At 42.9% G+C, this 27,762-nt stretch overlaps 1 pseudogene; it reads right to left on the bottom strand.

The window, feature by feature from the left end:
- Nucleotides 1-6,263: 6,263 nt before the first annotated feature.
- LOC121007924 overlaps nt 6,264-27,762 on the bottom strand; it is a 74,641-nt pseudogene continuing 53,142 nt past the window's right edge.

Below are 27,762 nucleotides of genomic sequence, written 5' to 3'. Positions count from 1 at the left end.
GGGGCATGATCAATGACTGTGGTGATCACCCCATATAGACTCCCTGATCACCCCCCTGTAAAGCTCCATTCAGATGTCCGCATGATTTTTACGGATGCACTGATAGATGGATCCGATCCGCAAAACGCATCCGGACGTCCTGAATGAAGCCTTACAGGGGCATGATCAATGACTGTGGTGATCACCCCATATAGATTTCCCTGATCACCCCCCTGTAAAGCTCCATTCAGATGTCCGCATGATTTTTACGGATGCACTGATAGATGGATCGGATCCGCAAAACGCATCCGGACGTCTGAATGAAGCCTTACAGGGGCATGATCAATGACTTTGGTGATCACCCCATATAGACTCCCTGATCACCCCCGTCATTGATTACCCCCCTGTAAAGCTCCATTCAGACGTCCGCATGATTTTTACGGATCCACTGATAGATGGATCGGATCCGCAAAACGCATCCGGACGTCTGAATGAAGCCTTACAGGGGCGTGATCAAGGACTGTGGTGATCACCCCATATAGACTCCCTGATCACCCCCCTGTCATTGATCCCCCCCCCCTGTCATTGATCACCCCCCTGTCATTGATCCCCCCCCTGTCATTGAACACCCCCCTGTAAGGCTCCATTCAGACATTTTTTTGGCCCAAGTTAGCGGAATTATTATTTTTTTTTTCTTACAAAGTCTCATATTCCACTAACTTGTGTCAAAAAATAAAATCTCACATGAACTCACCATACCCCTCACAGAAACCAAATGCGTAAAATTTTTTAGACATTTATATTACAGACTTCTTTTCACGCTTTAGGGCCCCTAGAATGCCAGGGCAGTATAAATACCCCACATGTGACCCCATTTCGGAAAGAAGACACCCCCAGGTATTCCGTGAGGGGCATATTGAGTCCATGAAAGATTGAAATTTTGTCCCAAGTTAGCGGAACGGGAGACTTTGTGAGAAAAAAATTAAAAATATCAATTTCCGCTAACTTGTGCCAAAAAAAAAAAATTTCTATGAACTCGCCATGCCCCTCATTGAATACCTTGGGGTGTCTTCTTTCCAAAATGGGGTCACATATGGGGTATTTATACTGCCCTGGCATTCTAGGGGCCCCAAAGCGTGAGAAGAAGTCTGGTATCCAAATATCTAAAAATGCCCTCCTAAAAGGAATTTGGGCACCTTGCGCATCTAGACTTGCAAAAAAGTGTCACACATCTGGTATCGCCGTACTCAGGAGAAGTTGGGGAATGTGTTTTTGGGGTGTCATTTTACATATACCCATGCTGGGTTGAGATAAATATCTTGGTCAAATGCAACTTTGTATAAAAAAATGGGAAAAGTTGTCTTTTGCCAAGATATTTCTCTCACCCAGCAAGGGTATATGTAAAATGACACCCCAAAACACATTCCCCAACTTCTCCTGAATACGGCGATACCACATGTGTGACACTTTTTTGCAGCCTAGGTGGGCAAAGGGGCCCACATTCCAAAGAGCACCTTTAGGATTTCACAGGTCATTTACCTACTTACCACACATTAGGGCCCCTGGAAAATGCCAGGGCAGTAGAACTACCCCACAAGTGACCCCATTTTGGAAAGAAGACACCCCAAGGTATTCCGTGAGGGGCATGGCGAGTTCCTAGAATTTTTTTATTTTTTGTCACAAGTTAGTGGAAAATGCTGATTTTTTTTTTTTATTTTTTTTTTTCATACAAAGTCTCATATTCCACTAACTTGTGACAAAAAAATAAAAACTTCATGAACTCACTATGCCCATCAGCGAATACCTTGGGGTCTCTTCTTTCCAAAATGGGGTCACTTGTGGGGTAGTTATACTGCCCTGGCATTCTAGGGGCCCAAATGTGTGGTAAGGAGTTTGAAATCAAATTCTGTAAAAATGACCTGTGAAATCCGAAAGGTGCTCTTGGAATATGGGCCCCTTTTTCCCACCTAGGCTGCAAAAAAGTGTCACACATCTGGTATCTCCGTACTCAGGAGAAGGTGGGGAATGTGTTTTGGGGTGTCATTTTACATATACCCCCTGCTGGGTGAGAGAAATATCTTGGCAAAAGACAACTTTTTCCCATTTTTTTATACAAAGTTGGCATTTGACCAAGATATTTATCTCACCCAGCATCGGTATATGTAAAAAGACACCCCAAAACACATTCCCCACCTTCTCCTGAGTACGGACATACCAGATGTGTGACACTTTTTTGCAGCCTAGGTGGGCAAAGGGGCCCATATTCCAAAGAGCACCTTTCGGATTTCACAGGTCATTTTTTACAGAATTTGATTTCAAACTCCTTACCACACATTTGGGCCCCTAGAATGCCAGGGCAGTATAACTACCCCACAAGTGACCCCATTTTGGAAAGAAGAGACCCCAAGGTGTTCGCTGATGGGCAATAGTGAGTTCATGGAAGTTTTTATTTTTTGGCACAAGTTAGTGGAATATGAGACTTTGTATGAAAAAAAAATCATCATTTTCCACTAACTTGTGACAAAAAATAAAAAATTCTAGGAACTTGCCATGCCCCTCACGAATACCTTGGGGTGTCTTCTTTCCAAAATGGGGTCACTTGTGGGGTAGTTATACTGCCCTGGCATTCTAGGGGCCCAAATGTGTGGTAAGGAGTTTGAAATCAAATTCTGTAAAAAATGACCTGTGAAATCCGAAAGGTGCTCTTTGGAATATGGGCCCCTTTGCCCACCTAGGCTGCAAAAAAGTGTCACACATATGGTATTTCCGTACTCAGGAGAAGGTGGGGAATGTGTTTTGGGGTGTCATTTTACATATACCCATGCTGGGTTGAGAGAAATATCTTGGCAAAAGACAACTTTTCCCATTTTTTTTATACAAAGTTGGCATTTGACCAAGATATTTTATCTCACCCAGCATGGGTATATGTAAAAATGACACCCCAAAACACATTGCCCAACTTCTCCTGAGTACGGAGATACCAGATGTATGACACTTTTTTGCAGCCTAGGTGGGCAAAGGGGCCCATATTCCAAAGAGCACCTTCGGATTTCACAGGTCATTTTTTACAGAATTTGATTTCAAACTCCTTACCACACATTTGGGCCCCTAGAATGCAGGGCAGTATAACTACCCACAAGTGACCCCATTTTGGAAAGAAGAGACCCCAAGGTATTTCGTGATGGGCATAGTGAGTTCATGGAAGTTTTTATTTTTGTCACAAGTTAGTGGAATATGAGACTTTGTAAGAAAAAAAAAAAAAAAAAAAAAAATCATCATTTTCCGCTAACTTGTGACAAAAAATAAAAAGTTCTATGAACTCACTATGCCCATCAGCGAATACCTTAGGGTGTGTACTTTCCGAAATGGGGTCATTTGTGGGGTGTTTGTACTGTCTGGGCATTGTAGAACCTCAGGAAACATGACAGGTGCTCGAAAGTCAGAGCTGCTTCAAAAAGCGGAAATTCACATTTTTGTACCATAGTTTGTAAACGCTATAACTTTTACCCAAACCATTTTTTTTTTACCCAAACATTTTTTTTTTATCAAAGACATGTAGAACAATAAATTTAGAGCAAAATTTCTATATGGATCTCGTTTTTTTTGCAAAATTTTACAACTGAAAGTGAAAAATGTCATTTTTTGCAAAAAAAATCGTTAAATTTCGATTAATAACAAAAAAAGTAAAAATGTCAGCAGCAATGAAATACCACCAAATGAAAGCTCTATTAGTGAGAAGAAAAGGCGGTAAAATTCATTTGGGTGGTAAGTTGCATGACCGAGCAATAAACGGTGAAAGTAGTGTAGGTCAGAAGTGTAAAAGTGGCCTGGTCTTTCAGGGTGTTTAAGCACTGGGGGCTGAAGTGGTTAAAAAGAGAAATACACAAACTATAAAAGATCTGTCAACAGCAGCAAACCTGCACAATGACAATTTCTAAATTGCAACAGGAAGTTTTTATCATAAACAGTGCAAAAAAAAAACAAAAAACAGCATAGAAAATAACAAAAGTAATTGATTTGCTGACTACATAGCATACTTACAATAGTGTTGAGCAAAGCGAGCTTCAGATCATAGATCCAAAGTCACTTTGGTCAAAACTTCATTTGAATGCTGTTCAGAGATCCGTCTCCATACAGCATTCAAATATATGGGCTCCACCGAGGTGAAATTCGTTATCTCCAAAGTCTTGTGAGACTTGGGTGAATAACTTCGGACTTCAATTTTTAACCCAGCCGACTTCGGATTCAAGTTTTAAAATGGTTTTCAAGTAATCAATGGCCGAAGTTATTCAACAAAGTCTCGTTGCGACTTTGGTGATAACGAATTTCTCCTCGGCGTAGCCCATATATTCGAAGCTCACTTCGCTGAATGCTACTTAGCAACATTTCAAATGATGACTGTCATTTCAATAAACTTTTCAAAAAAAAAAACTATCGTAGAGGTGAATATAAGAAACTTTGTAATATATCTTATCAGAGGAAAAAAAATGCTTCTTTTTCCTTCCAAGCTCCTCCAAAAATAAACTGCTCTGCTAGGTCTGTGTTGAGAGACAAGATGACTGTCACCTCACTGAAGGGTCAGATTTGCACGTTGCCCATAGACTGTGGAGAGGAGGGTGAGACGGCATGATCTAAAGTTAGAGAGACAAAAAAGGTGTAGCTAGAGACACCCATGCTGTCAATAGAGCTGTTTGGAGAGACGAGGAAGAATGCTTCTTATATTCCTACTATTTGTGCAAAGTTTGTTGGAATGGTAGTGACTACTTAAATGTTTCTACATATCGGAACCTGTAGTTACTGTTTCTATAGCAACAATACGTTACAAGAAAAGCGGAAGTAGTCAAATAAAGGAGAAGCCTGTTGTATAATTTGACTATACTTTTATAATTTTTATACTAACTACTAAAATTACATGCAGTTATTCTACATGACTTGACTCCTGAGATTTGTCAAGCTTGTTCAGAATTACAAAGCCTCCTTTTCCATTACCCTGCCCTCCACTCAGTGCGTCTTGTCTGAAGACCTGAGTAATTTGAGACAAACTGCCTGACAACTTAATGTAGTTATGTCACGGTCCCGTCTGTGACAAGGGCTAGAAGCTCGAGGAGACTGGCTGCAAGTGATTGACAGTTTCTATGTTTCACCTTTCTGTTTTGTTGCTAGGGATGACCACACCTCTTGTCTCAGGTGTAGCTTAAGTGGTCATTCCCTTCACCTCTATTTAGTCTTGCCTAACCCATCATGCTATACAGTTGATAGCTCTTTGTTTGTGGAAGTCCTGGTGTCGGTTCTCTCCGAGTTCCTGCTCGTCCACATACTTCTGGAAGTAAAGTGTATCTTCTTTGTTGTTTTCCCCCTACCTCCTGAATTAGGCCTGAGAGGGTCTCCTATTCCTTCATCTGGGAAGGAATATGCCATCCGTGTTTCTGACACTATCTGCAGGGCCCTGTTAGGGTGAGATTGGGTGCCTGGTTTAATAGGGGTGATCTAGTGACAGAGCCGCTTTGAAGGGGTTCCTCAGTAATTTCCATGGTACTAACCTGTGAAGGGTAAGATGTTTCACAGTACTTACCCTAGCTTACAACCCAATACCGCCATCTTCGCTGTGCTCGCTGTGGGCTCTTCTGCCTGGGACCAGATGTGGCTGTTTCTTTTCCTGCATTGAAGACTATGCAGCTGTACAAGATAAGAAGTGGCCACAACAGATCGGGACCCTGGCAGAAGAGCCTGCAGGGTGTGTGAGCGGCAGTGAGACGGCAGTATCGGGGGAACAAGAGAGGGGTAAGTACTATGTGAAACATCTTCCCTCTTTACTACTGGAAATGACCGGAGAACCTCTTTAAGTGACACTCTTTACTATGTTAAAAACCCAAGATTAACTGAAAACTAGCACACATGGAGTAACTTCAAAAATTCTATTCAAAAAATCATCTACCCATTTTTTTTTTTATTACTTAAAATTATCACATACATGTTTGTTAATAAGTATGTGATTTGATTGAAAGTGTCCCCCTTAAGAAGCAACACAAAAGGCAAATAACATTTTACATCCGGGTCAGTAACACTTAATGGATCCATAGCACCATAGGGTAAAGAAATATTAATCATTTTCAATAAAAGCCATTTTGTAAATTCTAGTACAACTGAAAACCCTGTTTATTATGAGTTTAAGGGTTCACATTGTAGGGATTTTTGTTTTCCCAGAACAATACAGACAATACAACAGACAAAAGACAGCTGTTAGTAGAAAGTTGTTTGATAAAGTGCAAGAGTTGCCTGCTGGACACAGTGGTGCCTAGCTTCACAAAAATCCATTCCTTCTACAAGCTAGGCATGGTTACTTTGCATGGAAACAGGACAAAGAACAAATCTAGAACAACCAAGTATAGAAGTGGTTGTCTGGGCTACAGATATCGATGGACCTATCTTCAGGACAGGTCATCAATATCAGATCAATGGGGGCCCAGCTCCCGGCACTCTCGCTCGATCAGCTGTTTGAAGTGGGCACAGCACTTGGGCAAGCCCTGCATCCTCTTCACTTCTCCCTTGTAGTGGTGGTGCGGTGTAATTACAGCTTCCTCTCCCGTTCACTTGAATGGGACGAACAGATGTGATTATTACACTACACTGTAGATATCGTGCAGGTAAACACTGAAGTGGACAAAGCTGCCGGCCCTTTAAACAGCTGACCCCCGTCGATCTTATACCGATGACCTGAGGATAGATCATCTGTTGCCCGGATAACTCAGTTAAATCAAGCAAAACACAGCGTAAAGGTATAGCACAATCATTCTGCAGAATATGGCCACTGATTTTCTAGTCGATAAGAAAAAAAGGGGCCACCAGGGGCTCAGGCACCTTGCGCCACTTTAATATAATTCAAAAAATATAACGGTTCATTAAGCAAATTAAGCATTATTGATGATGTTGACCTAAAAGAGATGTCACTGTGTCACCAGATGTCTTAAATCACATCTTCTTTATATCTATGGTCAAGCTTTCCAGTAATTACGATTGGCTGTGGCAGTGAATCACAAGTGACAGCAGAAGAACCCTGTAAGCACCATAATCCCTTATTTTTACAATGGTCGGACGGCACTTCTAAGAAAGGCTGTAGGACAATGATCAAATTCCTAGGACCTGTTCTGGAGGAACACAGACAGAATGTGCTTCAAGTGGAAAAGTCTTTCTTTTAACGAGGTCATGGAGAGAATCAGCATCTGGTATGTTGGATCCAAGGGTTAACGCGGACAGGAGCCACCAACACCAGTTTAGGAACCATCTGGTGAAGCCTGCAAAATAAAAAAGACAAGATAAAGGCACCTCGCAATAATTTCTAAAATTAAATATGTAAATCTGCCCTGTCACAATGGAAGATGAAGTGGACCTGAGCTGAAGTAATATAACAATTTAACCCATCAATCATTGGGGTCTCACCTAAATGGGTGGACATTGACCTATGGGACATGGACAGCCATCTACTCTTTAGCTGCAAGAGAAAAAAAAACGGTCTGGCTGGAAGTGCCATTGTCAAAAATCAGCAAATTACTGGATGTGTCCAGACCCAGACCAGTAGTTTCAAAATGAACAACTGAGACAACCCCTTTAATGCCCTACTGTATGTAGCATTCTCTTGCTGCTGATATTTACAAGCAGCAGACATTTTTGAATGTTCAGCTCAAAGCCGGATATTGCCCTTTGTTCACAGCATAGAAGAGAGATAGTAAATTGAAATGATTCAACCCATTTAAACCCACATTACATCCGGCATTATTAAATCTGATTTTTCATTAAAGAGGGCCTCTTTGATAAGGCCCCTAATAGGATACCATAGGACACTGTCAGAAAATCTTAGTAGTCCTGATATACAGGTAGAATGTAGATCAGACATGCCATCAAGATGCAATATAATTATAGAACCTAGGACATTAGTGCCAGCGTTTGGATTACAATTCAGCCTGTTGAGTGTACATTTTACTTTGACATGTCTACTGTATTCCTTAATTCCAGAATATTAAAAAAACAAAATAAGAAAAAAATAAATAAAAAAATAAAACAGTCATTTATAATCCCCTGTTTGGGTGGAAGTGTCCCCTCGGAGTCTTTAAGTATGCTATTTTTGGTTTTGAGAACATTTTCCAGTCATTTGCTTGCAAGCACCTGGCGGCTTTTTAAGGACAGCAGCAGTCAATCTTGCTTTCAGCAGCAGACAGTGTGGGCAAGGAGAAGGACTGCCAGGGGTGCGAGCAGGGGGAGCAACTCAACACGGTGCAACGAGTCTGCTAACATCTGCCTTTAACCTCTTTCTAACAGACAGTAATGATAATACAACAGTATACACAAACACATTATTTGCTTTTCAAGGTTAACTCCACCCGAAATTATAGAAGTCACCAAATACTTTATTATTTTACTTCTATCTTTTATATATGTACACAGTGTCTTCCAGAGTACAATAAAGCGTTCATGCCTAGTCTGCATTGTCCCGAGGGGAGAGTTCCCAGACGAGTAGACCATGGGATAATAAATCATACCCAAACCCTATAACCAAATACCCAATAGCATAATCAATACAAAATACACCGTGGACACCTTAATGGGTGGAATAAATAAGGCACGGCCATCTTTATTAAAGATTAGCTTAAAGGGCTTCTGTCACCCCCCAAAACTCATTTTTCATTTTTGGGCATATTAAAATCCTTATTGGATGACTATTCCCTATATAGGGCTCTTACCTTGTTCTGTGGCTTCGTTTCATAAAAAAAAAAAAAAAAAATCGAGCTTTTAAAATATGCAAATGACTTCCCTACCAGCAAGTAGGGCGTCTACTTGCTGGTAGCCGCCACATCCTCCTTTTAAAAAACCGCCCCCTACTCCAGTTGATTGACAGGGCCAGCGAGCGCTCTCCTCCTCCGGCTGGCCCTGTCAGCATTTCAAATCCCTCGCCTGCGCCTTACGTGTCTTCATTCGGCGCAGGCGCTCAGAGAAGGATGCTCGCTTCCTCAGCACTCCCTCAGTGCGCCTGCGCCGATGACGCATTCTCTTTCAGGTTTAGAGGTGACGTCATCGGCGCAGGCGCACTGAGGGAGTGCTGAGGAAGCGAGCGTCCTTCTCTCATAGCGCCTGCGCCGAATGAAGACACGTAAGGCGCAGGGCGCGGGATTTGAAATGCTGATAGGGCCAGCTGGAGGAGAGCGCTCGCTGGCCTGTCAAGCAACTGGAGGAGGGGGGGGGTTTAAAAGGAGGATGCGGTGGCTACCAGCAAGGTAGACGCCCTACTTGCTGGTAGTGAAGTCATTTGCATATTTTAAAAGCTCGATTTTTAATGAAACGAAGCCACAGAACAAGTAAGAGCCTATATAGGGAATAGTCATCCAATAGGATTTTAATATGCCCAAAAATGAAAAATGAGTTTTGGGGGGTGACAAAAGCCCTTTAAAGTTACATTAACAATAAATCATCATAAAAATAAATCAAATCAAAATCTTATTACAAACCAATAAGTACGACCAGCATAAGCTCGACCTAAACTACTGACTCACTCGTCCGCTCACCTTATCAGTGAGCGACTTTTACCCTCCTTCTAATAAAGCAGCCGTGACAAAAATAAAAAAGAGGGAAGGGCAGCAATCTTTCCTCAGGTACTCGTCTGGCAGCACACGGCTGTCAGACACCGCTTCTTATAACCCTAGCCTGGTCCCAGCCCAGAACTCCCAGCCAATCCTATACCTGTTGCTGGGCATCCCTACTCCATTCTGCCCGGCAACGGAATTCCATAGGTCCCTCCCTGACCCAATCAATGACCTCTGCTACTCTGCCCGGTAACCTTCCTATTTTTAGTCCTGAACCTCACTTTCTTGGCGGGAAAAAATTCCCGCCAAAACTCCTATGATTATAATCCCATATTTCTATTCGGGATCCTGACATTCTCCTGGATTACCACTAATCCATTGCTGGGTTAGTGATGGCAACAGGGACCTGTTTTTTCTTCCTCTTGCCTGCACAGTAGCATGTGTATACTTGTACATACACAGTGTGTGAGCATACGTGTGTTCCACAATCACACACCTGCTACTATGCAGGCAGCAGGAACATCATGGCCGACTCAAGTCATTTCCCCGAGAAGAGACACTAAACTTAGCTCTTCAAAGGGGTGCAATGGCTGTCATTGATATGTCAAGTAGCGATCATTAGGACAGACATTAAAAAATATTAACGTTTACCTGCCTGAATGGCTGACAACAGAAAACCTAGCAGCCAGTTGAAATCATTCCCTGAGACCCCTTTTAGGGTCATCTAGAACCCTGCAGCCCCTTACCCAGGGATTTCAGCTGCAGTTTGTTTACGGCTAGTTTCACACTTGGGTTCAGAGATTCGGCAGGCTGTTTCGGAAGGAACAGATGGCCAGAGCTTTTTAGATCCGGCATTGCTGGTCGCTGCCTAAAACCAACTGAGATCTGACTGCAAACCGGCAAATATGCAAAGAATCGGCCAGACTAAAACGGCTATTTATCCAGCCGATTCTCAGCATATCTGCTGGGTTGCAGTCCGATCTCTGCTGGCCCCCATTACAGTCAATGGGGCCGGTGGGCATTCCCCCCCTCCAAAAAAATAGGCTATAAATAATTGAATACGGTCATCATAAACGTCATTCCATGTCTGATGCTTGTAATTATAAGGATTTAAGATCTCATACACATCTGGTCAATGCTATATACAGCCACCATCCTCTCATATAAAGACATCTCTCATTGGGTGGATGACAATGTCTCATGCTGAACGAAGGTGACCCATGACAAGACTTTTAAGGGCGGGATCGCATTCGCGTTATGGAATTCCGTTATATGGCCCGGTTATAACAGAATATAATGCAGTTTTAGGAAGGGACTGCAAAACGGAAACCTTTAAGAGGCATTCCGTTTTGCTCAGTCCTAACACAGGTCTATGGCCACAAATAACTGTTCCGTTTTGTTCCGTTATACATGACGGAAAAAATAGTTCTGTCGATATATCAGGGTTTGCATGAAGCAGACCTTATGTGTGTGTGTGTAGCAGAGCTGTGTGTGCATGAAGCATAGATGTGTGTGTACTGTATATTATGCTGACGGACAGGATAAAATAAATAATCTAGCAGAACAAGCAAGGCGAGAAACTACAGACAGTCTGTGGTCCAAAAAACATGGAACTGCAAAATACTGACACCTTCAGTGTGCAATCCACATTCTTCTCACTCCCATCAAAATAAATGACTACTCTTGTCCGCAAACACCTTGTGGACAAAATAGGACATGTTCTATTATTTACGGAACAGACATCAGTGTGCTTTTTTTTCTTTGCGGACCCATAGAAATTAAATAAATGGGTATGTGTGCAAAAACACAGTGCTGTGCACGAGGCCCAAGGCTCCATTCACACGTCCGCAATTTTGTTCCGCATTTTGTGGAACGGAATTGCGGACCTATTAATTTCTATGGGGCAGCACAATGTGCTGCCTGGATCCGGAATTACGGAAACGCAATTCCGTTCCTGAAAAAAATAGAACATGCCCTATTCTTGGCCGCAATTTCGGACAAGTTTAGGCATTTTCTAATAAGTGTCGGTGATGTACGGTCCGCAAAATGCGGAACGCACATCGCCGATGTCCGTGTTTTGCGGATACGTGGATACGCAAAACACACACGGACGTGTGAATGGACCCTTTTACTTGGATACATTTAAAAGAAGTGACCACATAGCACCATGCTGTTCTTACAATGGTCCGCAGATGACACAATAAGATCAACAGGAGGGTGACAAACTATTAACCCCCACCATGCTAACACCCCAAAAATTAGTGACCTTGATGCCAGCACTCTGTTAAACTACCAGGGAAGATTTAATAAAAATTCTACTTATTTTTTATTTTCTGTTGTCAAAATCTGTGGTGCGTCTTAGGCCCCTTTCACACGGATGAGATTTCCGTGCGGGTGCGATGCGTGAGTTGAACGCATTGCACCCGCACTGAATCTAGACCCATTCATTTCTATGGGGCCGTGCCACATGAGCGGTGATTTTCACAGCATCACTTGTGCGTTGCGTGAAAATCGTAGCATGCTCCTCTTTGTGCGTTTTTCACGTACGCAGGGCCCCATAGAAATGATTGGGGTTGCGTGAAAATCGCAAGCATCCGCAAGCAAGTGCGGATGCGGTGCGATTTTCATGCACGGTTTGCTAGGTGACGATCGGGATGGGGACCCAAACATATTATTTTCCCTTATAACACGTTATAAGGGAAAATAATAGCATTCTGAATACAGAATGCATAATACAATAGGGCTGGAGGGGGTTAAAATATAAATAAATAATAATTTAAACGCACCTTAATCCACTTGTTCGCGCAGCCAGCATCTCTTCTGTCTTAATCTGTGAGGAATAGGACCTTTGATGACGTCACTACGCTCATCACCATGATCTTTTACCATGGTGATGGATCATGTGATGGACTATGTGATGAACGCAGTGACGTCATCAAAGGTCCTATTGCTCACAGATGAAGACAGAAGAGAAGCCGGGCTGCGAGAACAGAGATTAAGGTGAGTTACATTTTTTTTTTTTTTTTTTTTTAACCCCTCCAGCCCTATTGTACTATGCATTCTGAAGTCAGAATGCTATTATTTTCCCTTATAACCATGTTATAAGGGAAAATAATACAATCTCCAACGAACCTTGAAACCCAAACCTGAACTTCTGTGAAGAAGTTCGGGTCTTGGTACCACATTCAGTTTTTATCACGCGTGTGCCAAAACACCATTGCACCCGCGTGATAAAAAATGAACGGAACGCTATCTCGCAGTCAAAACTGACTGCAATTGGGTACCTACTCGCGCAGGTTTGCCGCAATGCCCCGGGACGCCTCCAGCCCTAATCCGGACACGCTTGTGTGAAAGAGGCCTAATAGTCTGAAAAAATATGGTATACACTCACCTAAAGAATTATTAGGAACTCCTATTTTATTTCTCATTAATGCAATTATCTAGTCAAGCCAATCACATGGCAGTTGCTTTAAAATGCATTTAGGGCTGAGGTCCTGGTCAAGACAATCTCCTGAACTCCAAACTGAATGTGCAGAATGGGAAAGAAAGGTGATTTAAGCAATTTTGAGCGTGGCATGGTTGTTGGTGCCAGACGGGCCGGTCTGAGGTATTTCACAATCTGCTCAGTTACTGGGATTTTCACGCACAACCATTTCTAGGGTTTACAAAGAATGGTGTGAAAAGGGGAAAAAACATCCAGTATGCGGCAGTCCTGTGGGCAAAAATGCCTTGTGGATGCTAGAGGTCAGAGGAGAATGGGCCGACTGATTCAAGCTGATAGAAGAGCAACGTTGACTGAAATAACCACTCGTTTACAACCGAGATATGCAGCAAGCATTTGTGAAGCCACAACACGCACAACCTTGAGGGCGATGGGCTACAACAGCAGAAGACCCCACCGGGTACCACTCATCCCCACTACAAATAGGAAAAAGAGGCTACAATTTAAACGAGCTCACCAAAATTGGACTGTTGAAGACTGGAAAAATGTTGCCTGGTCTGATGAGTCTCGATTTCTGTTGAGACATTCAAATGTAGAGTCCGAATTATGGCGTAAACAGAATGAGAACATGTATCCATCCTCTGATGGCCTACTTCCAGCAGGATAATGCACCATGTCACAAAGCTCGATCATTTCAAATTGGTTTCTTGAAACATGACAATGAGTTCACTGTACTAAAATGGCCCCCACAGTCACCAGATCTCAACCCAATAGAGCATCTTTGGGATGTGGTGGAACGGTGAGCTTCGTGCCCTGGATGTGCATCCCTCAAATCTCCATCAACTGCAAGATGCTATCCTATCAATATGGGCCAACATTTCTAAAGAATGCTATCAGCACCTTGTTGAATCAATGCCACTTAGAATTAAGGCAGTTCTGAAGGCAAAACAGGGTCCAACACCGTATTAGTATGTGTTCCTAATAATTTCTTTAGGTGAGTGTATAATTCCCATTCAAATGTATTCATTTGCAGAAGCTCCTTTAACTTTGAACAACAGAGGTAGGAGACAACGGTTCTCAGAGATGGAACGACTTAACAACTGCTGGCCTAAGGGTTATCATAACTGATTCTCCCAAATATTCACGTTATACCAATGGAACATGGAGGGTTGTGTGGTTGCCAGATACTCCAGTGCCAGGTATAAAAAAATTGGATCATATACAAAAAAAAAAACAGCAAGATCAGAGCCAACATTCTCCACCCAAGTATGACTGGCCATGGGGGTCTGCCAGCAATCATACACATGAGATTGCCACTCCATCCGACCAGAAATGATGTCCTTTGGGCAGCTTTGGGTGGCGAGAAAATAATAACTTTGCACTGCAATCTTAGAATCACACTGATGACAGCCGTAAGCTTGGTTCCCCCGGCAATCACATTTACCGCGTCTGCTCATTACCAGCGTAATTTAATAAGAACAGTCTGTAGCAATATTGACATTATTCATAACAACTGTGTGTTTTCTGAATGTGAGGCTCTCATTTTTGGAATAAATGAGGCTTGTATTTTTGGAGAGTGACAAGAAAAATTTGCAATCGACTTTTACGACTGGTACGGCAGGATGAGATTAATGCGCAGTGGCATTGCTGCGTGCGGCTTAACAATCATTGCTGTACCTGCAGAGAAACATGTGGGACAGTAATAAAATGTGGAGCTAGAACAGTGTGTGTTTAACAAAGGCTGAGAAGAAACCCGGATGCCCAGAACACAAATGGGTGCGCAATGGGATGAGGCATCCCGTTAGATCTTACCATAGCAAATTACAATAGGTCATTTGCAACGAGTACAGACGAAAGGAGGTGTTGTGCCATGGAAGTCATGGAGATAAAGTAGGGGCATAGACAAAACAGGATCTCTGAACCAAAATCCATTGAAAATCTCCCAAACAGAAATACATAAACGTTATAATTTATTTTAGCTATGGTCCCTTGGTTTACGTTCTCAAGCATAAAGGCAGAAGATGCGCCAAAGTTATCACAGCTGCTTATGCTGTATGATACGTTTGATGCATCTTGCTAGACATGTTAACCTCTTTCCTACGAGGCCCCTTGGCTGGTTTACGCCAATGTTCATGCCCCATTTCCATGCCTCTTCTCTAAGCCACACCCCTTTTCCAGACATGGTCTAGAGAGGCACAAAAAGTACAGTATTTTCTCGCCCTCTAAGATGCACTTTTTTTCACCCCAAAATGGAGGGAAAATGTCAGTGCATCTTGAAGGGCGAGTACCAATGAGTGCTTCCATTATGGAAGCACTCATTAATACTGGAGGACCAGGAAGCAGTGAATGTAGTGCTCTCCGTGTGGGCTTTGCACTCACTGCTTCCTGGTCTTCTCCTGCAGGGCTCAGTACGCTGTCTGTGACCTGCACACAGCGTGACAGCACAGCATGGCAGGAAAACTAAGAAGTCTGATCTGAGGTCTGTATGGGGATCTTATTCACATTGGGGGGTCTGATCTAAGATCTGATTGGGGGTCATTCACATTGGGGGTCTGATCTGAGGTCTGAATGGTGGTCTTTTTCCCACTATGGGTCTGATCTGAGTTCTGACTGGGGGTCTGATCTGAGTTCTGACCGGGGGGTCTTATGAACATTAGGAGTATGAGCGGAGGTCTGAATGTGGTCTTATTAACATTGGGGGTCTGAGCTGAGGTATAAATGTGGTCTTATTAACATTGGGGGTTTGATTAGAGCTCTAAGCTGAGGTCTGATTAACACTGGGGGTTTGATTGGTGCCTAAGATTAGGTATGATTAACATTAGGGGTCTTATCTGAGGTCTGATGAAGAATATACTTTTTTTATTTTCCTCTTCTAAAACCTAGATGCGTCTTATGACAGGTGTGTCTTATAGGGTGAAAAAATATGGCATGTAAAACATCCATCAGGCTTTTTTTTTTATTTTTTGCAACGGCGCCAGAATTCTGTTGCGTTTTGCTTAGTTAATCTCCCCAAACGACCTTGTGCAGCAGCCAATGGATCCTTTTTGTCCATAGCGACATATGGTCCATTGGCCCCCCCCCAGAAGTAAACACCAATGTGACGGTTATTGACAGAGGCTGGTAGCAGAGACTAAGCAGACAACCCTTTAAATTCCATGAAAATCTAACAATACATAACAGTATTAACAGTGCCCTCATTTAACCAGGCTGCAGAGCTGTCTGAAGTTTCTGGGTCCCTAAGGTGCTGGTTAGTACTGTACACAGGCGAGCACATCAAGCATGTGAGTGAACTGAAACTGGAGATTATAGACAGCCATTTAATGCAGCTTATTGCCTGCTTATGGGATGCAAGCTACATGGGAGCAATTTTATTTCCCCATAGTTTCTCTATTCTAGTGTGCGCTCATTAGTATACTGTATATTACACAATTTCCTAATATGTTCTCTGGTCTGCCAAGAGGGTTCCTTTATACCTCTTTTGATCATTTCAAAGGGGAAATCCAGTTGTATTAATCTTCTGATATGCTATAGATAAGTGCAAGAGATTACATTGTTGAAGTCTGAGATCTCAGATCTCCACTAATTTTCAGAATGAAAGGGCTCTATGAAACATCTTGATCCCTTTGTCACAGGAAGTCTGACAAACCGTTATAACCAAACAGCCGTCAGTAGCACCGACTGTGGCAAACATCAGCACAACCTGATTGCTATTGGGCAGAACAATGGTAAGTGTTGTTGCCATGCAACGCTGGGTACCTGGATTCAAGTCTGACCAATGTCAACAGCTGGATGAAGTTATCACGGGATTTCCTGCTAAAAACATTTCCGCATAGGTTAATTTTGGGATTCAGTAGGAGCAGGCAGTGATGTGAAGTGATGACAATCTCTGTACAGCACTGCACTATTATAATGAAATAAAATAATAATAGCTGGCCTACTAGAACACTATATCATTTCATCTGCAGTCCAACCACTGACCTGTATGTAGTCCTCTTTCGGAGGTGGGCTTGCATAACGTGTGAAGATTCGCCGTGGAGGCTACCCATGTGGTGGGAGAAGCATTCCTCATAGCTGTGTATACACCATGTCATGTAATCTCTGTATTCCTGCAATTCCTCGCCCTCCAGCTTCTTGTCCACCAGGATTCTAATCTCTGCTTTGTGGTATCCATCCAACAGGCCCCTCTGAAGTACCCGGAAACGTCTTCTACCAACTGTCTCCACCAGTGACCGACCATCTGGCAAAAAGTCCAAGTGCTGGATCTCCAGCATACACCCGTAGTCCGAAAAGCTGTACAGGAGCAACAATCATAGATGTATAGATCATTAGAAGGAAATTGTCACCAGGAAGGTCACTATTAAACCAAGCATAATGCCTTGTATCTCTAGCTTAGCTGATTGTAAAGATAACCTTTCACTTAGCGATCTATTGCTTTATCATGGAGAAAAGGTACTTTTAATCCATATGCAAATGAGCAGTTAAGTGCACTGAGGGCAGGTTCAAGCCACTCTGTGCACCCCTGCTCGCCTGGTCCGATCAATCATAGAGGGAGAGGGAAAGAGTAAGCAGGAGTGGTGTGCAGGTAAACGTAACTCACCGGTGGCAGCCAATCATTGTCCTCAACAATAGAACAGTAAGAACAGAGTTTGGCTGCAAGCGGTCACATGCCATATCCCGGCACTGTGAGCAAAGCACCAGGTGAACCAGACCAGAGCTGCAGAGAAGGAAACTGGGGAAAGGGCGTGAGTATAACACCCTTATTTTTATTTTAAGCCATTAAAGGACTTGTTTGAGATATTTAATTACTTCAGGCAACCACGTTAATTAAAAAGGGCTTTCCAGGATTTTGTTTACCTGGATAAGTGTACAGTATCTGATCGGTGGGGAGTGCGACCACGGGACCCCGCCGATCAGCTGTTTTGAGATGGCAGCGGAGCTCACAGCTCACCAAGCACAGGTGCCCCATTCATTTCAATGGGGCGGTTCTGCTCCTAGACCATGTGACTGATGAACGTGTCGTCACTGGCCTACGAAAAGCAAGAAAGAAGGCGGTTACGCTACTGCCAGACGCCACTGCCTTCTCAACCAGCTGATCAGTGGGGTTCCCAGGTGTCGGACCCCCACCGATCAGACTGAGAAAAGATCATCACTATAAAAATTGCATAAAAGGCCCTGTTTGGGCAGTGCATGCGCTGATGAATGATAACACATCCATCAGTGCTTGTTTGCACCGGCCCGATTACGCAGGCCAATGCAAACTGAATGTGGAAGGAACGATTGCTGCTGCGGTCATTCCTCCCTCATTCAGTTCTATTCCTTATCGAAAGCCATTCCTGATTACACAAGGAGATGTGCTGCCAATAATTGGACATCTTTCATCAAGATGCACATCAACCGACAAACTAGTCTGCTCGTTCATCTGCTGATTGGCCAGAAAATCGTAGGATAATAGGGCTCTCACACTGTGCACATTCATATCAATAGGTTGTCTGTGTAATGCAAGTCAGTACAGGTCTACTTTGCAACTGTTCTCTACTATGGTGAAGAGACTAACAGCCCCATAGTCTGCAACGGTTCTGAAAATGGCCATGTGACAACCGTTAAAAAAAAGCGCCCGTCACACAGCCATTTTTCATGGTTATGTGAATGTAGCCTAAGTTCCTGAACAAGGGACCTCCCCCATTAACTCAAAATGCAGCATGTCATGGACCGCCCATCCCTCTATACAGAGAGGCCTGACTGATACTGGAAGAGGCATTGCTGCAGTGGAACATGAAAATGTACTAAACTGCCCCCTATTGGACAATAAAAGAAGGAGTTGAAGAAAAACAGAAAATGGGTGTAAAAATACGTTTTCGTTCTGTACATTTGTAGTGTTTGTTGCTGTACTGATAGGAATTGTTTGAGACCTTGAAGTAGAGGTGTGACCAGTACCCTCTTTGCCGCTCTCATATAAAACCACCTCCCAAAGCTCTTAGTCCCCAGTTTCTAGGCAGCGACGCATCATGAGACGATAACGTGGTTCAAACACATGGAGAGGACAGGGCACTCCGGGGAAGGCCATAGTGCAGACGAGATTGGCACATTGCTAACCAGGCTGGAAAAAGCATAATGAACAATAATTCAGTAAGTATTATGTGGGGTTTGGCATGGCAGGCCGTTCTGAGAGCTTTGTACAATAAAATAAGACAACAGATCATTATCTTACATTTGGCTATAGTTAGTAAGTCACATGGAAAAGGATTTGCTCTGCACTAGGCAATATTCACACCAATGGCATAATGGGCAATGTAACAAATTTTGAAACTCCCAATACTTTACAGCTATGATTTTACCGTGGATTTAGGACTCGCCAGGCTCCAGGTCTATGTTTTATAAGAAAAGAATATCTAGAAAGATTTATTAAAAAAAAAAAAAAGACCCCACCAAATGCAGCACTATATTTTTAATGATAGCCATTAAAGGGGTTATCCCCACTTTGGCCAAATTGTTCATACTTACATGCTGCCTGGATCTGGCTGGGGGCAGGCTTCATCTTGATTGAAGTCTTCTCCGGCCGGGCCGCGCGCCGGACTGAACGCGCACGACCGAGGCGCATGCGCCATGGTGACTTATTCCTGGCCACAGTATATACAGTGCCGGCATTGCGCGTTCACGGCTCTGTACTATTCTGGCCAGAAAGGAAGTCACAATCACGCATGCGCGGCGGCGTGCGGGTTCAGGACAGCGAGCGGCCCGGCCGGGAGAAAAGAAGGAGTCTTCTGCGTAAGCGCGGCCACCAGGATTCCGGAGAAGAGCGGTGGCATTAACCAGGGGAGACTGAATGATAACAATGAGGTGGGGATGAATTTTCTCGTAAACGGTGGGAATGGGTTAATCAAATATATTTACAAAAATGATCACTGTCAAAATCATTAACAGATTTAACAGTGATCATTATGATGGGATAACCCCCCTTTAAGGCTACTTTCACACTGGCGTTTTGGTTTCCGTTTGTGAGATCCGTTCAGAGCACTCACAAGCGGTCCAAATCGGATCAGTTTTGCCCTAATGCATTCTGAATAGAAAAGGATCCGCTCAGAATGCATCAGTTTGCCCCCATTCAGTCTCCATTCCGCTTTGGAGGCGGACACCAAAATGCTGCTTGCAGTGTTTTGCTGTCCGTCTGACGAAACTGAGCCAAACGGATCTGTTCTGACACGCAACGCAAGTCAATAGGGACGGATCCGTTTTCTATGACACAATCTGGCACAATAGAAAATGGATCCTACCTCTATTGACTTTCAGTGGTGTTCAAGACGGATCCGTCTTGGCTAAGTTAAAGATAATACAAACGGATCCGTTCTCAACGGATGCAGACGGTTGTATTATCTGAACGGATCCGTCTGTGCAGATCCGCACCAAGCGCGAGTGTGAAAGTAGCCTAACTTAGGACACTGCCGTAGTTTGGTACTTAAAAGGGTTTTCCTCAGGTCATCAGTATCTGCTCGGTGAGAACGGTGGGGGGGGGGGGGGGGGGGGGGGAAATCAGCTGTTTGAAAGGCAACAGCGTTTCTGTGAGCGCCACAGCCTTATCTCTGCTTTTCCTGGGCCGAGTGACGACACAATCATGTGTCACGTGGCCTAGGCCTCATCTCTTTCCCTGTTCCATGCCCTGCCACCTCTCCCTTATGCATCTCGTTCTTCAGAAGTTTTTACTAGGGCTTTTTAAGCTCTGTAGTTCCTTGACCCTCTTTACTTGGTTCCCCTTGGGAACCCTGTTCCTTATGTTCAGGATATTGTTTTGTCTGGTTCTAGGGTAGTTAATGATTCCATACCATGTTCATTGCACCGTTGGTCAGGTATCTACGTGTTTCACTTTCTGTGCCACCTGTTGTTGGAGGCACTGTGTATATTGCTTCTTTCTTTATTGAAATGTATAATAATTATTTATTTTTTAATCTTTAAAAAATAAATTAAAAAAAAAAAAAAAATGTTGCCATATTCTAAAACCCACAACTTTTTTTTTCCGTGTGTGGGCATTTTTGTGAGACAATTAGTTTTCACTGCTAACATTTTGGGATACATGTGACTTTTGGATCACATTTTATTCTATTTTTGTGAGGGGGGATGAACCGAAAAAAAAAAAAATAATTCTGTTAGTTTTTTTTTACAGTGCTCACTGTGCAGGACAAATAATGCATTTGTTTTACAATACAGGTTGTTACAGACAACAATATCATCTACACGTGCATCTCAATAAATAAGAATATCATCGAAAAGGTAATTAATTTCAGTAATTCAATTAAAAAAGAGAAACTCAAATATTATATAGATTCATTACACACCGAGTCATCTATGTCAAGCGTTTATTTCTTTTAATGTGGATGATTATGGCGGACAGCTAATAAAAACCCAAATGTTGGTATCTCAGAAAATTAGAATATTGTGAAAAAGTACAATATTGTAGCTCATGGTGTCGCACTATAATCAGCTAAGCAACACAAAACACCTTGAAATGGTCCCTTGGTCTAGTTCAGTGGGCTATACAATCATGGGAAGGAATGCTGACTTGACAGTTGTCCAGAAGACAGTCATTGACCGCCCTCCCACAAAGAGGGTAACTCACAAAAGGTCATTGCTAAAGAAGATGGCTTTTCACAGAGTTCTGTATCCAAGCACATTAATGGAGAGTTGAGTGGAAGGAAAAAGGTCCAGGGTGAAGTTTCTACAGTCAGTTATGGTTTAGGGAACCATGTCATCTGCTGGAGTTGGTCCACTGTGTTCTATTAAGTCCAAAGTCGGTGCAGCCATCCACCAGGAAATTTTAGAGCGCTTCACGATTCCCTCTGCTGAAATGCTTTAAGGAGATGCTGATTTCATTTTCCAGCAGGACTTGGCACCTGCCCACACTGCCAAAGTACTTATACCTGGTTTTATTAAACAATGGCATCACTGTGCTTGTGACACCATGAGTCTACAATAATGAACTTTTTCACAATATTATAATTTTCTGAGATAATGACTTGATTTTCATTTAAATGCAAGTCATAATCAACAGCATCAAAAGAAATAAGCACTTGAAATAGATCACCCTCTGTGTAATGAATCTATAATATGAATTTCACTTTTTCAATTGAATTAAATTACTGGAAAAAAAAATTAACTTTGAATATTCAAATTTAATAACTAGTTCTTATCTTACTGATAAGTATGTGGCCTTAAATAATTATTTATGACCTCTTATTAAATTAGGGATAAGGTTTATTAAAATTAGGGCACAAAGTGAAAGTAAAAAAAAAATGATTCACACAGCTAGAAAAACTGTTAACCCTTTGTGACAGAACGGGCTCGTTATTTTAATTTAAAGAGGACCTTTCACCGATCCTGACATTGTGAACTAAGTATCATGACATATACAGCGGCGCCGAGGATCTCACTGCACTTACTATTATTCCTGGGCGCCGCTCCGTTCTCTTGTTATGTCCTCCGATATGTTCGGGACTTGGTTATAGTAGGCGGAGTTCTCCTAGGCTGTAGCGCTGGCCAATCGCAGCGCAGAGCTCACAGCCTGGGAGGTTTTTTTCTCCAGGCTGTGCGCTTTGCGATGCGATTGGCCAGCGCTACAGCCTAGGAGAAGGAGACGCCCGCAGAACAAGGGCAGACTCCACCTACTATAACCAAGTACCCAAACATACCGGAGGACATAACGGGAGAACGGAGCGGCACCCAGGGATAATAGTAAGTGCAGTGAGATCCCTGGTCGCCGCTGTATATGTCATGATACTTAGTTCACAATGTCAGGATCGGTGAAAGGTCCTCTTTAAGACCAATTGGAAAAATGATTTTTAGCCCAAAATAAGTAAAATGCAATCATAAAAAAATTACTCCAAAAAGGTGTACAAAGTCTTTAATTTAAAGCCAACATATGGCTTAAAGGGATTCTGTCATGACATTTTAGGCCTATAACCTAAACATATAGCCAGGTCCGTCCAAATAGCATGAATCCGAAACTGTACTTATTAAATGTGCCTGTGGCTCTATTAGCACATAAAACAGATTTTTATAACCTGTCATTCACCTACCTAAGGTGCCCAAGGGGACGTCGCTTCATACAGGGTGCCCGGCTGCAGCCATCTCCGTCTGGTGCCCAGCGCCGCCTTCCCAGTTGAAATCGCCTCCTTCCTCACCTCAGCCCCGCCTCTGCAATCGGAGGCGGGGCTGAGGTGAGGAAGGCGGCACTATAGACAGGGAGGGCGGCGATTTCTAGTGGGAGGCGGCGCTGGGCACCAGACGGAGATGGCTGCAGCCGGGCACCCTGTATGAAGCGACGTCCCCTTGGACACCTTAGGTAGGTGTTTTATGTGCTAATAGAGCCACAGGCACATTTAATAAGTACAGTTTCGGATTCATGCTATTTGGACGGACCTGGCCATATGTTTAGGTTATAGGCCTAAAATGTCATGACAGAATCCCTTTAAACTTGTCAGGAGGTTCAAGCTGCCTGAACAACCAGCATGAAAGTTTGACAGGCTCTCACCATACAAGCAGCTATATTTCAAAGAAGACAACAGCTGGGAATGTAGAGAAGGTCACAGTGGCAGCTGTCCACCAGCTTCTCCCCCATCATGGGGATACTTGTCAATCAAACTGAGCCAGGCAGATAAAAATGTATCCTACTGCAGCATTAGGATGTCATGTTGTCCATGGTTCGGGCAGCATGAATCTGATTGAAGATAGAAAGAGGAATCCCCCACCCCCAGTACAAATCTTTTCACTAGATTATTCCAATAAAGTAATATTTTTTCGAGGTTAAAATTGTGGTAGTAAATTTGTCCTATTAGGTAGACCCCTGCCTGTGACATGTAACAGCTGATCGTCGTTAGGTGTTCATTTAAAAGGCACACCAAAACCATGCCCGTAATACAAATAAACATACAATGTTAAAGGGGTTGTGTCGCTTCAGCATGTAGCATTTATCATTTAGAGAAAGTTAATACAAGCCACTTACTAATGTATTGTGACTGACCATATTGCCTCCTTTGCTGACTGGATTAATTTTTTCATCACATTATACACTGCTCGTTTCTATGGTTATGACTAGAGATGAGGGAATCGACTTCTGATGAAACATCCGAAGTCGATTCGCATAAAACTTCGTTCTAATGCTGTATGGAGCAGGAGCTGCGTACAGTATTAGAATGTATTTGCTCTGATGAGCCGAAGTTATTACTTTGCGAAGTCTCGCGAGACTTCGCGAAGTAATAACTTCGACTCATCAGAGCCAATACATTCTAATACTGTACGGACCTCCTGCTCCGTACAGTTTTAGAACGAAATTTTATGCGAATCGACTTCAGATGTTTCATCCGAAGTCGATTCGCTCATCTCTAGTTATGACCGGCCTGCAATCCAGCAGTGGAGGCCGTGCTTGCACACTATAAGAAAAATTGCCGGCTTCTCTGGTGGCCGAGACTTAGGCTACTGCTTTTTCCTATAGTGTGCAAGCACGACCTCCACTGATGGATTGCAGGGTGGTCATAACCATCGAAACAAGCAGTGTATAATGTGATGTAAAAATGAACACAGCCAGCAAAAGAAGCAATATGGACAATCACAATACATTAGTAAGTGCCTTGTATTAACTTTCTCTACATATTGTAAGGGATCGCTCTCTCAAACTGGGCGGTGATGACAGGCTTCTCGTCAGACAACGGATTTAATGTCCAAACTGTGCTTTATTTTTGGGCACTTCAGCAAATACAGGTGATTCCTTCCTAGTTATAACTCACTGGGTGAGGTGATGTTCCAGCACCACCAAAACATTAAAAAAAATTTAAAAAATTAACTCCTCCCCGTCAGGAGTCTAACCCAAACTTGTCTCTAGTTCACCTATTGAGCGCAGATCACACACGGGGCTATCAGGCTTCAATAGCCAGCAAGTCAACCAGCTTTCTAGGCATTCCAGGCAAAACCCCCAGACTGACAGCCTGGGATGCGCTTTATTTCCCCCGAACGATCCCAGCTGGACTATACCTGGGGATCCCTCAGGCTAGGGAAAAACATGCCCTGGAAGGGGGGTGGACTGGGGAGATCCCACTACCAAACCTACCTTCCCAGTCCAAACAAATCCCAGCCCTTGAACTATAACAATAGCTTCAGCAACTATCTTTCCGGATTTTACTTAACTCACCCAGTTGAGGAACCTGGCTTTGACATACATCCCTTCCAGGACTTTACTGTACACTTTATCACAATATTAAATGCTGAAGTGAGATTACCCCTTTAATGCAAAGTCAGTTGACTTAATACATACTGCACATAACCATACAAATTTGACCGAATGCCATACAAAGCTTACATAAGCAGCACATGTCCTGCAGCAATAGCCCTAGGCACAAGCCTCATGTGCCTAATGAAAAATCTATTCCTGGAGGTGGGATATTCAGTTTTTGCCTGGAGATGGACTTGAAATACACATTGGGCAATTGACTATTGACCTATTAGTGATTTACAATAAATAGAATTTAAAGGCAGCTACCAATCAGAATTCAATTAAAATAATAAAACGAGCGCTGGAAGACAGAAGCACAGTCCTGATTTGTTGCAGTGGTTCACAAAAGCCATAAGACAGCCGTACTGTCTGTAGTTACAGATCTTGTGCCTCTGCCGAGCACATGACTAGACCAAATTGAAGACATCAGAGGGAAGTAAATTACATACAGGTACAGGAATCTTCATTTTCAAACCCTGAAGTTAGCAGAAGGTCATGACAAGCACATTAATTATGGCAGAATTTCTAAGGGCGCATTTCTAATTCCACCTGCTGAGGCTCTATATCAGCAGAGTAATTACTGAGGGGCCCACAATTAGTGATCTCTGTTATCCCGTTAAGCGGATCTCACTATAGTAATTATCTTTTCTTCAGTATGAATGTCTTCAACCCGTCCCATTCATTCCGGAAGATGGAAGGCGCAGATCAGCATCACAGAACTGTTACTTAAAGGAGACCCTGCACCAACTTGTGGCCCTCCATATGCGGCAAAACTACCACTCCCAGCATAACAGCCACAGGCAGGGGTGCACCACCAATGAGGCCAGGTGAGGCGATTGCCTTAGGCAGCACCAGGTAGGGGCAAGAGGGGAACAGCGGAAGGGCCATGGGCGCTTTTACTGTGGCAAAGGGGTTAGGTTAAGAAATAGGCATGGGGGGGGGGGGGGGGGCATTTTAGTTTTTGCCTCAGGCAGCAGAAAGGTTAGGTGCACCCCTGGCCACAGGCATAGTTCACACATAGTTGGGTTGTTTGCAATGCAGTTAAAAAACTATTCCACGTGAAACACTATGATAGAGGCAAAAACAAATACAAATTTAAAAATCCATGTTAGCAGTCTGTGAATTAAACATGAGATTGAAAACCCATCTAGTCACCATCTGCTGCCTAAACAGAAACAGGTCAGCAACTTGCCAGTTATGCTGCGATCAGATTCATTTCAATGGCTCCACTGCCACATGGTGATCCTTGGTCGTGTGATATATGAAATATATATTACACGATTGCGTAACTTTTAATTCAGTCATAACTTACCTGTACCTGTCATCCTCACATGGCTTTGTAACTAGATAGATCGATAGATTAGAAAATTAGGCAGCACTCCAGATTCACCAAGGTATCTCATATTTTGTTCACCACTGAATCTGAAGCACTGTCTTAATTTTTGGGAATATAGTTAGCAGGGCATTGCCCTTAAGTCCTGGAGCGACAGCATTCATAAACTTGGAGCTGTGCTGCTTCCATCAGGATAGATGAATAGAGAGATAGGTAGATATAGATAGATAAATAGATATTGAGATAGGCCGGCTCACATTTATTTGCATGTGCCTTTACTTACTCTACTATTGATAAAAATACATAAACCATTTTGTATTCCATACAATTCATAAAATTAGAAAAATAAAAAAAAATTTGTAGCTTTATTTTGATGATCCCAGTCCTTTACATGCGGAGCTCACGCATACAAATTTTTACTAAAATAGTATAAAATCCAGTTGTTACCATCTTGGTTAAACCTTATAGTCAATTAGTGTCGGATTTGCTGTAATCTCGTGATGTTCTCAATAGAACATAGTTCAGAAGCGTATTCTTTTCACGTTATCTACCAGCGTTTTTGTTTGTTAAATTATTTTGGCACTAATGTGGCAGGTAGCTTCAAATGTGCCGTTAATAGGTGTTAAGGTGTTTATAAAACACTTGTGAGGTCCATTTGTTGTTATACCAGGTTTTGAGTATGCTGTTAGTCAACAGTTAATATAAGTGAAATATCGGATGCCACCACATCAGATGTGATTTATTCAGCTGCGTATGTCAAAAGTATATCCGAATAGTCTCTGTATTTATGCAGCCCTCGATATATTCGCATAGTGCTTACTGCATTCAGCCTTCATGTGGCGCTCCCGTTCGTCAATACAGCTCTTAATATTGTGACACTTACTTTCATCCACCTTTTAACAATGTGTCCGTGTTACTCACTGTTCCGCTGGACCCATTCACTCTCGACTTGTTGGAATGCTCACCGCGAGACTTGCACATTCGCCGGCTATGATCTTTCGTCGGACGTTCTCTGGCGCATACGCTTAGAGATCTCCGGGACGCCGGCACTTGTTTGAAAACAGTGACAGTAGTTATGCTTCTAAGCTTCCATGCTCACTATTTTCTTGTAAACAGACACACCACAACCACCACCAGATGCGTTTCGGACAAAGTCCTTCCTCAGTGGTATAAAATTTAATCA

This window comes from Bufo bufo, chromosome 1, assembly GCF_905171765.1.
Source record: "Bufo bufo chromosome 1, aBufBuf1.1, whole genome shotgun sequence".
NCBI classification, from domain to species: domain Eukaryota; kingdom Metazoa; phylum Chordata; class Amphibia; order Anura; family Bufonidae; genus Bufo; species Bufo bufo.
Note: the sequence above shows the minus strand (reverse complement) of the source record. Positions and strands in the feature narration are given on the sequence as shown.